The sequence below is a fragment of the Podarcis pityusensis genome, assembly GCF_964106645.2.
Source record: "Podarcis pityusensis genome assembly, chromosome: 5".
NCBI classification, from domain to species: Eukaryota; Metazoa; Chordata; class Lepidosauria; order Squamata; family Lacertidae; genus Podarcis; species Podarcis pityusensis.
The window spans coordinates 76,051,063-76,061,832 of record NC_138032.1 but is presented as its reverse complement, the minus strand read 5'-3'; the positions used below and the strand labels follow the sequence as shown (position 1 = coordinate 76,061,832).

The window sequence follows — 10,770 nt, the reverse complement described above, 5'->3', positions numbered from 1 at the left end:
ATAATATTGCCTTTCCCCACTCCTTTTTTTCTTACTCTCTTTTTTGCAGTATTTCTTACTATTTCACAGAGTCTCTTCAAAACCAACAAGCGTTGTCTGTACATCACATATATTTTTCAGATATTCTGTAAATTTCCCCCAGTCCTCGATAAACTTTTGGTCTTTCTGATATCGAATCTTCCCAGTCAATTTGTCCAATTCTGCATATTCAGTCAATTTCCTTCTCCATTCTTCCACTGTTGGAATTTCTTCCTGTTTCCATCTTTGGGCCAGAAGTATCCTTGCGGCAGTCACTGCATATTGAAACAGTTTACAGTCTCTCTTATTGATTTCGTTTCCTACCATTCCTAATAGAAAGGCTTCTGGTTTTTTAACGAACGTATATTTCAACATCTTTTTCAATTCATTGTATATCATTTCCCAGAAGTCTTTCGCCTTTTTACACTCCCACCACATATGATAGAAAGTACCTTCTTTTTCTTTATATTTCCAACACTTATTGCATGTTTTATACATTTTGGCCAGTTTAACTGGCGTTATATACCATCTGTAAAACATTTTCATTACATTTTCTTTCAATGCAGTACATGCCGTAAATTTTAGCCTTTCATTCCATAATTTCATCCAATCACCATACTGTATATTGTAACCAAAGTCTCTTGCCCAGTGTATCATTACTACTTTTACCTCTTCATCTTTTGTATGCCACTCCAGCAACACTTTATACATTTTAGACGGGTTTTTATAGTCATTATTCAATACCTGAACTTTCATGGGCAAGTAAAGTAACATTAGACAAAAAAAAGCTCCATATGTAGGAAACCCAGCCAGATGGGTGGGGTATAAATAATAAATTTATTATTATTATTATTATTATTATTATTATTATTATTAATTGTCAGAGCTGCTTCCAGATCCTAGCTCACAGAGGATCACGCTAGCCAGCGATCATTAAATAAAAGTCTTTATTGAGTTACAGTTTCCATTCTCAAGCTGCTGCGTGCAACTCTACGTCTCATGGTTAGATCGGCGAAGCTCCATCTGAGTCTCCGCCCCTTGTACACCAACTTAATATCCTAGCCTTGCTCCACCTTTTCCGCCTGACTGTTCTTCTCTGGGTCCCTCTGCCCCCCGGGGTCTCTTCCTTCCGGGATTCCTCTGACGCTGACGCTGACCCCCCTGACTCTTCTCCCTCCTTTCGGCGGGCTTTAGGACCTGGCTCCCTTTCCGGGCTGCCTACTGCGCCACCTTCCTGTGCATTTGAACTTGGCACGCGCGCCCAACCTTCCACCTTCCGTCTGACCGTTTCTTCGCTCCCCGATGGAGGTGTGGCCACTCCTGACTCGTGCCCTCCCCCTGTTGTGAGCTGCCAGCGCTTGATCCCTGGCGTCCTTCCTCTTCCCTGCTCTCTGGCGGTGACGCTGGTCCTGATTTCCAACTGCTCCCCTCTGAGTCCCCTCTGGCTCTATCTTCCTGGGGTGTCCCCCTAGGCTCCCCCCTTGCCCTGGCCACTGGTGCTCCTTTCTGTGAATCTTCTGATTCACTGGAAAGACTCGGAGATCTCGGGTCGTCGTCATCACTCATCTTTTCTTCTGCCTCCTCTCCCTCGCTCTCTGTTTCCTCCCTTGCCCTTGCCTCTGCTCCTGAACCCCTGACATCCATCCCCCCCTCGAAGCCCCCTCTTCCCCCCTCCCCTCCTTCCAGTGCGGGATCTGGGTGCTGCCGTGTCAGGGGGACGAATGTCGGATACAGTTCGCTTCCCGTGGCGGGCCGCCATCCGAAGTCTTCCGGTTCTTCCTCCCTGCTCTCGTTGACGACGGTCACCTCCGCTTCCATCTCTGTGCCGCCGTGCTCGAAACCCGGGTCGTCCCCGAAAACGTCCATGTCCGTCTCTCCCTCGTTGCCTTCTGGAGACGTTGCTCGTCCTGGACCCTCCAGCCACCTTCTGCGGAACTGCTCCTCTGGTCGATCATCCCACCAATACGAGGGTTCTGAAGCAGATCCCGAGGGTGACCCCTCTGGGGAACGGGCGTCTCGTGTCGGTTCCTCGTCCGAGTCGAACCCCCGGAACGTGCTGGCTGAAAGCGTGGGCGTGAAAAGCCAGTCGTCGAAAAAGTCTGCTGGCATTGGCCTATGTGGGAAGAGGGCATGAAACTCTTCTTTGAGCAGAGGTTCGTCTAAAGCGTAGCCCGGCACCCAGCTGTTGGCACTGGCCGGGGTGCCCTCCTTGGCGAGAAGGTATTCTACCCCCTCTTCCCCCCATCTGGAGTCCAAAATCTCCGTGACTTCGTTGATGCGCTCCTCCTGTGCCACTCCCCCTTGCCCGGTTCTCTCTCGGAGCGGACCCGGTGCCGTTCCTGGTTCCTGAAACCTGTGAGGTGCCTTGTAGGGAGTGAGCACCGATCTGTGGAACACCGGATGCATTCTGGAACCCTCCGGAAGAGCCAGCCTGAAAGCCACCGGGTTGACCTGTTCGTCGACTTGGTAGGGCCCCAGTTGTTTATGCCCTAGTTTCTTCTTCGCCAACGACCTGGCCGGCACTGCGTGGGCTGCTAACCAGACCCAGTCTCCCACATGGATCTCTTCGCCAACCCTTCTGTGTTTGTCCGCTTGTACCTTGTATGCGTGTTTAGCCAGCTCCAGGTGCCGCCGCAGCTGATCGTGGACCTCCTGCAACTCCGACGCGAACGCATCTGCTGTCTGCGGCTCCCCCTCCCCCATTCTTTCCAGTCCCGGGAAGGTTCTAGGGTGCCTCCCGTTGTTGGCGAAGAACGGCGTGACCCCCGTGGACACGTGCTTCGTGTTGTTGTAGGCGAACTCAGCGAGAGGCAGGTAATCCACCCACGTCGCAGGCTGTTGATTCGCATAACATCTCAGGTACTGCTGCATGATGGCATTGACCCGCTCCGCTTGCCCGTTGGTCTGCGGGTGTCTAGCCGACGCCAGGTTGATCTTGACGTTCAGGAAGCCCATCAGCCTCTGCCAGAAGTTTGAGATGAACTGTCGCCCTCGGTCGGACAGAAAAGACCGCGGCAGACCGTGAACCTTGAACACGTGGTCTATGAACAGTTTGGCGGTTTGTTCCGCCGTGGCCACCTTTGCACACGGAATGAAATGTGCCATCTTGGAGAACAAATCCACCACCACCAGCACAGCCGTCTTGCCCCTCGAGCTGGGCAGATCCGTGACAAAGTCCAGGGCCACTCTCTCCCATGGCTCGAACGGAGTTTGCAGCGGTTCCAGCAGTCCGGCCGGCGGTCTGTGCACTGGTTTGGACCTCTGGCAGGTGTCACACCTCGCCACGTAGTCCGCGACTTCCCCTCTCATTCCGGGCCACCAGAAGTCTCTGGCTACTAATTCCACCGTCTTCTCCTTGCCAAAGTGCCCGGCAGTGGGCGCGTCGTGCAGCTGCTGCAGTACCTTGGCGCGAAGTTCGTCTCCCGGCACGTAGATGGCCCCTTTACGGATGAGCAAACCATCTCGCAGCTGGAACTCGTCGGTCGCTGCCGTGCCCCTGTGCACCTCTGCCATCTTTGCTTGCGCGAAGGAGTCATCCTGCAACGCTCGTCGCACCGCATCCAGGTCAACTGTCGCCGCCGCGCACGCCCACACTGTCGGTGCGAAGATGTGCATGGCGGCCGCTGGCGTTGCCTCCTCCAGATACTGTGGCTTACGGGAGAGAGCATCCGCCATGATGTTGGTGTCCCCCGGGACATACTCTATTCGGAAGTCGAAATTCGCAAAGAACTCAGCCCAACGTATCTGCCTCTGGTTCAGGAACTGTGCCGTGCGCCAGTGCTCTAGATTCTTGTGGTCCGTGCAGACCTGCACCGTGTGCTTGGCGCCGATCAGGAAGTGCCTCCACGCTTTGAACGCTGCATGAATGGCCAGCAACTCCCTGTCCCAGATGGTGTAGTTCTGTTCGGACTTGCTGAGCTTCCTTGAGTAAAACGCTCCCGGCCTCCAAACCCCCTGCGGGTCTTTCTGCAGCAGGACTGCTCCCACGGCTCTGTCCGAAGCGTCTGTCTCCACCCTCATCGGCCTGCTGGGGTTGACATGAAGCAGCTGCTCTTCCGACGCGAAGAGACGCTTGAGTGCCTGAAAGGACTGCTCCGCCTGCTCTGTCCAGATGAACTTCTTTTTCTTGGAGCTGAGCGTGTCCGTGATGGCCGCTGTCTGCATCGCAAAGCCTTTGATAAACTTGCGATAGAAGTTCGCGAAGCCGACAAACCGTTGGACCTCCTTCCGGTTGCGTGGGCTTTTCCAATCCAACACTGCTCGGACCTTGGCGCTGTCCATGGCGAGCCCTTTATCAGACAACTTGTAGCCCAGGAAATCCACCTCGGTCACGTCGAATTGGCACTTCTCCAGCTTGGCGTAAAGCCTATGTTGCTGTAGCCTGCTCAGCACTTCCTTGACGTGTCTGTCATGCTCCTGCTGCGATTCCGAAAAGATCAGGATGTCATCCAAGAAACAGACGCACGTCTTGTAGAGGAGCCCCGCCAACACGTGATGCATGAAAGCTTGAAAAACGTGGGAGCCATTTTGCAATCCAAAAGGCATAACTCTATATTCGTAGGTGCCCAGGGGCGTGAACATGGCTGTCTTCCACTCATCTCCCTCCCGCATGCGAATGAGGTTGTATGCCCCTCGCAGGTCCAACTTGGTGAACACTCTGCCCTTCCGTACCTTTGCGAGGAGGTCGTCGATTCGGGGCATGGGGAAGTCCGATGGCTTGGTCACACTGTTCAAGATGCGAAAGTCCACTACAAGTCTTTTTTGGGGCGTGTCCCGCTTCTTAACAAAGAATACCGGACTGCCCCCCGCTGCCTTGGACTCTCGGATGAAACCGCGCTCCAAATTATGATCTATGAACTCTTTGAGTTCCTGCAGTTCGTCCTCAGACATGGAATACAGCTTCCCTTTGGGCAGCGCCGCCCCCGGCAGCAGGTCAATTTTGCAGTCATATGGTCTGTGGGGGGGTAGCCTGTCTGCCTCTTTCTCGCAGAAAACCTCCAAAAATTCTGCGTACTTGTGGGGAACCGCTTGCAGCGTGCCTAGCTGCAGCTGTGACTCCTCTTCCCCTCCTTCCTGCCTGGGCACGATGCAGTGTTCAGCGCAAAAGGAAGAGCCGAAGGTCAGCTGCCTCTGGTACCAAGCCAGCGTCGGGCTGTGCTTGTCCAGCCAACTCATGCCCAATACAATGGGCGTGTCCGATAGTTGAGTGACATTGAAGCTGATGATTTCCCTGTGATTCCCAAGTCGCATCACCATTGGTGGCGTCTGCTTCACCACTTGCCCCCCTAGCAGCTCCCTGCCATCCACCGTGACAACCTGCAGGGGCAGCGTGGCAGGCAGCAACTGTATAGCGTGCCGGTCGACAAAGTCCTGCCCTATAAAGTCCGCATTGCTTCCGGAGTCAATGGTGATTGGCACGTCCATGGTGATTCCATTGGGCAGCTGGAGCGACGCGGTGAGCTTCACTACCGGTTTGGGCGGGAGGGGGTCCATGGGCTGTAAAATCTCTGGGGACTGCTTCACTGACACGTCTGGCTGGGCCCCAGTGCCTCTTCTTCCAACCAGACTCCTTCGTTTCCCTGCTGTGGTTGTCCTTGCTGCGTTGCTGCAGTTACCATTGCTGAGGCTGCAGTGTGCTTGTGGAGCCTCTGGGGACACTCTTTCGCCATATGCTGTGGATCATCGCAGATGTAACACTTCCTGTTCCCTCTAGGAGGCTTCGCTTTCACTGCTGCCGGTGCTAGGGCTCTGGCTGCTGACTGAGCCCTTGCACCTCCAACCTCCATAGGTTCCGCTCCTCCTCCTGGCGGAGGCGTGGATTGCGCACGCGCTGCTTCTCTGGGAAGGAAGGAGGAGCCCCTGGCTGGTTCGCGCCCTCCACGCCCTTCGTCCCTGCTCCATGGACGTCCTTCCAGCCGCACCCCCACCGCCAGCGCCCTCTGAACGATCTCCTGCGTGGTCCGGGGTCTCTCCCCCCTCGCAATTTCATCTTTAACCGAGCCGTGCAATCCCTCCCAAAACAGGTCTCTTACAGGAGCCGAATCTCTGTCCCATTCCAGGGCACTGACCAAAGCGAAAAAGCGGGCATGGTACTGCCTTACGCTGGCCCTCCCTTGCTTCAGTCCATGTATCTCCTGCCGAGCAAGCTCCACGTCAATGCTTGATAAAAAGCACCCATCCATCGCTTTAATAAAGGCATCCGCATTTTGGAGCGCCGGATCCTTATCTCTCCACAAATTGCGCAGCCATGCTTTAGCATCTCCATGCAAATGGGACATGATGAATCCCACCTTCTCTTGCTCATCTCTAAAGTCTTTGTTCAGCAGTTGCAGTGCACACATTACATCTGCTCTAAAGTTGGGGTACTGTTGCAAATTCCCATCGAAGTGAGAGACCAGACCGCCTGTTCGTCTCCCCAACCCAATCCCCTCCGGTTTGGGTGTCAGTTGCCCTTGCTTCGTAAGCACTTCCAACCTGACCTGGAGATCCCTGTAGGCGGCAGCTGCGTCCTCCTCTCTCTTCCTGGATGCAAGAGCCTCGGCATTCAGTCGTGTCACTGCTTCTCTGAGTTCCACTATCTGCTGTTCGGCCGTCATGTTGTCTGCCGTTCGTGAGCTCGCTAGTAGGCACCCGCTTTCTCTCCTCTCCGCGAGGACGTAGATGCCCACAATCTAGAGATGGAGCTTACTGTCAGAGCTGCTTCCAGATCCTAGCTCACAGAGGATCACGCTAGCCAGCGATCATTAAATAAAAGTCTTTATTGAGTTACAGTTTCCATTCTCAAGCTGCTGCGTGCAACTCTACGTCTCATGGTTAGATCGGCGAAGCTCCATCTGAGTCTCCGCCCCTTGTACACCAACTTAATATCCTAGCCTTGCTCCACCTTTTCCGCCTGACTGTTCTTCTCTGGGTCCCTCTGCCCCCCGGGGTCTCTTCCTTCCGGGATTCCTCTGACGCTGACCCCCCTGACTCTTCTCCCTCCTTTCGGCGGGCTTTAGGACCTGGCTCCCTTTCCGGGCTGCCTACTGCGCCACCTTCCTGTGCATTTGAACTTGGCACGCGCGCCCAACCTTCCACCTTCCGTCTGACCGTTTCTTCGCTCCCCGATGGAGGTGTGGCCACTCCTGACTCGTGCCCTCCCCCCTGTTGTGAGCTGCCAGCGCTTGATCCCTGGCGTCCTTCCTCTTCCCTGCTCTCTGGCGGTGACGCTGGTCCTGATTTCCAACTGCTCCCCTCTGAGTCCCCTCTGGCTCTATCTTCCTGGGGTGTCCCCCTAGGCTCCCCCCTTGCCCTGGCCACTGGTGCTCCTTTCTGTGAATCTTCTGATTCACTGGAAAGACTCGGAGATCTCGGGTCGTCGTCATCACTCATCTTTTCTTCTGCCTCCTCTCCCTCGCTCTCTGTTTCCTCCCTTGCCCTTGCCTCTGCTCCTGAACCCCTGACATTAATATTACTACTACTAGTAGTACTCAAGGAAGTGAGCCAAGCCACATGTTGTAGAGGAAGGCAGCAAGGCTACATTTATAGATAAGTGCGAAAGCACTGATCTTGGGATGCCTCTAGCTCCAATCGTATGCACACTTTCATGTGAGTTAGTTCAGCTGAGCTTAACATCCCAGCAAATATGCTCAGGAGGGCCAGGCTACATAAGTGCTCTGCAAAAGAGAAATGATTGCAATGAAAAAGCAGGAGAGGAACCCACAAAGAGGCAATTTGGCCCTGCATCACAGCAGGACATTTCGCAGGAAACAATCCTGGAAATGAAAGCAACTGGGGGGAAAGACAGACAGCCAAATTATATTGGGAAAGAGCAGGGCAACAACTTGGAAATATTTGGGATAATAATACAACCCAGCCCTGTGATCATTATAGCAATGATTTTCCATAAAGGAAAATGGAAAGCTTCAATCATATGAGGCATTTAAAATCAGCCACTTAAAAGGGTATTAGCACTGAAGACTACGGGCAGGAAGAATTGTGCTCTGGAAAGGAAGCAAACAGATTTTCTGATGTAATGTGTCATTTTCATATAGTAAAAAGGGCAGGGCAGCAGTAATGGAAGTAGCCTTGACACACCAAGTTTTATGAGATACATCCTAGAAGAAAGTAAGCTTGTTAATGGATTTGAAATGGATTTGAATGGATAGGTTATTGAGATTCCCGGATCCCCCAGAATTTCTTTTCTTTTTTAACAATAATTTTTATTAGTTTCCAATTACAATAATCCAATGGTAGCCTCATTATAACAATGCCAAGTTAGAATACAATTACTAATCCCAATCATTCAAATGCCGAATTATAAAATTTAGGTGGCCTCCCGCATGCTAGAATTGATGGTTTTATTATTTACGTACAGTGGTACCTCTGGTTACATACTTAATTCGTTCCAGAGGTCCATTCTTAACCTGAAACTGTTCTTAACCTGAAGACCACTTTAGCTAATGGGGCCTCCCGCTGCTGTGCAGCCGTTTCACAATTTCTGTTCTCATCCTGAAGCAAAGTTCTTAACCTGAGGTACTATTTCTGGGTTAGTGGAGTCTGTAACCTGAAACGTATATAACCTGAAGCGTCTGTAACCCGAGGTACCACTGTACTTTGTTTCTGCATTCCAAAATTTTATTCACTTCAATTACATTCCCTTATACAACAACTGCAATATTAACAACATCCACTCATCTTGACACATTAAATTATTTCTAAAGCTATAGGTGAAGCATTTAAACTATATCCTTATTCCTCCTGTGTGTGACAATTATCCATCATGCCTTGGGCGGAGCTAATATCCCACTGTTGTTTCAGAAGTTCTCCATTGCTCCATTCCCCAGAATTTCAGCTACAGTTCAAAACTCTGGATGAGATAGGAGGAGGAGAAACTACTACTACTTTTCAAACCTGCATGATCAAGGATTTTCTTTTCTTTCTTTTTCCTGTTCAAGAAGGTCCCCATCCCAATTCCCGTACAGGCTTCAAAGATGTGCTAAAAGATACTAACAAACTGAACAGAAACTTCTTACATTAGCACCACCTGCTTTAAAGAAACCCAAAATTATGGGGCAATTTGCATGTCCAAAGTTTCCTATCTTTTTCTACACCTACCTAAAGGAGAGAGACTGGCCACCATAACTTTGTGCTCCTGTGGCCTGGCCCAAAGATTGAACATGGGCCTTGCCACATCCTGATGTTGAGAGCCTGAAGCTGAGAGACTTGCAGTCTCCTGCCACCTGCCAGAAGGTGAGACAATTGGCCATTATTACCTCATGATGATGCTGCCCAGCTGAAGGAGAACTTGTGGAATTGATTGATTGGTTTGGCGTGACCCCTGCTAATTGATTTACGATCCACAATTAGCTCTTTATGCCCGGCGCGCTTCCTCCCAGCTGCGCCACTCAGCTCCGTCTCCAGTAGCTCTCCAGTCACGCCTCAGCAGAGTTGAACACAGCAGCGAAAACTGTCACATAGCTTCACTTAGCTTCAGACAAACACACAGAGCCCGGTTTGTCTATTTACAGTTCTTTATTCCGACATTCCCCAGGAATCTCCTGGGCTCACCGCAGCCATGACAGACCTGCGACCTCTTCCCTCAGAGACCAGAGGGGAACAGAGTAAACGAAACTCCTCCCAGCTCCTCCCAGCTTCGAAAGCTGACGTCAGAATGTTGAGGCATCATGGGAACAACTTAACCAGTTAAGTTCCAAACCCAACACCCCCTCTTGCCGAACCATTCTGACAAGACCTTTTTGAGTTCAACACCTTTCCCTTTGCCTTGTGCCCCTTCCCGGCATCTTTCCCAGGCACCTGTTGAACCCCTTCAACACTCCCAGAATCACACTGTGCGACACTTTTCCACGCACTTGTGACCTGAAACCCTACTGACCCATTTGGGCCAGCAGTTGTGTCTTCTCCGTCAGATCCTTCCCCCTCTGACTTGACACCCTGTTTGTGAGCTTTCTCCATTACGCTAACCGGAGATGAAGCCTCACACCTGGACACTCCCTTCACAACCTTTGGAGATGCCCAGACCTGCCCTGAACCCTGATCCTGGACCTGGTCCCCATCACCGGGTTCTGAACCACCCTCCAGAGGTGACTCCAGCAGAACTGTTGCCTATTGTGACCTCAGGCTGAAGTTGTCTGCTTGAAGACTGACTGGATCAAGTTCTGTCCACCTGAAGGAGAGAGTCACTGGCCCCTGTGTCCACCCTTTGACAACCTCTTTCATGAGAACCTTTGCATCTGAAATACTACAGGAAGAGTTCCTTTTCCTTATTCTTCCATCCTTCCACATTCAGACTGCCAGAGAGACACTGCCATCTAGCTGAGTTTTTTTCAAGATGTGGGATGACTACCCTCTAGCTGTCAGACAGTAGCAGTCTCTCCTTGTGTGAAACTGACCTGCTCCCTCAGTCCATTAACGGGGACCGCTGAAGAGCTAGGAGCCGCCATTTTGAAATGAGAAAGCAGCAGAGGCAGAGAGTCAAGTGAAGAAAGATTTGCAGTTGTGGAAAGCCATCGCTAACTGTAAAGCAAAGCTAAATTTTATAAAACTAAAACTAGTCCTGGGAGAAATTTAAAATGCTGGGTATTTTTTGCCATCGGGAGAAGCAAGCAAAAAGGAAGTTTGCCACCTCTGCAGTGAAAAGGGAATTATGCTGAGCAGTGGTGGTGCCAATTTCTTTCACTCTGCAATAAGACAACTTGCATCTCAGTTGTCCAGCAACCCATTTTCTCCTCCCTGAAACACCTCAGATGCAGT

The 10,770-nt window shown here is 51.6% G+C and overlaps 2 long non-coding RNA genes across 2 annotated transcripts in view; both read right to left on the bottom strand.

Annotated features, from left to right (window-relative positions):
• Positions 1-10,770, bottom strand: part of LOC308477012 — a 62,654-nt gene that overhangs the window by 11,953 nt on the left and 39,931 nt on the right. The window lies entirely within an intron of this gene.
• LOC308476967 lies at positions 93-9,259 on the bottom strand. The gene is made up of 2 exons (XR_013986293.1): positions 9,115-9,259; positions 93-293 (listed from the first exon to the last, which is right to left on the bottom strand). It is a non-coding gene; the product is annotated as an uncharacterized lncRNA (long non-coding RNA).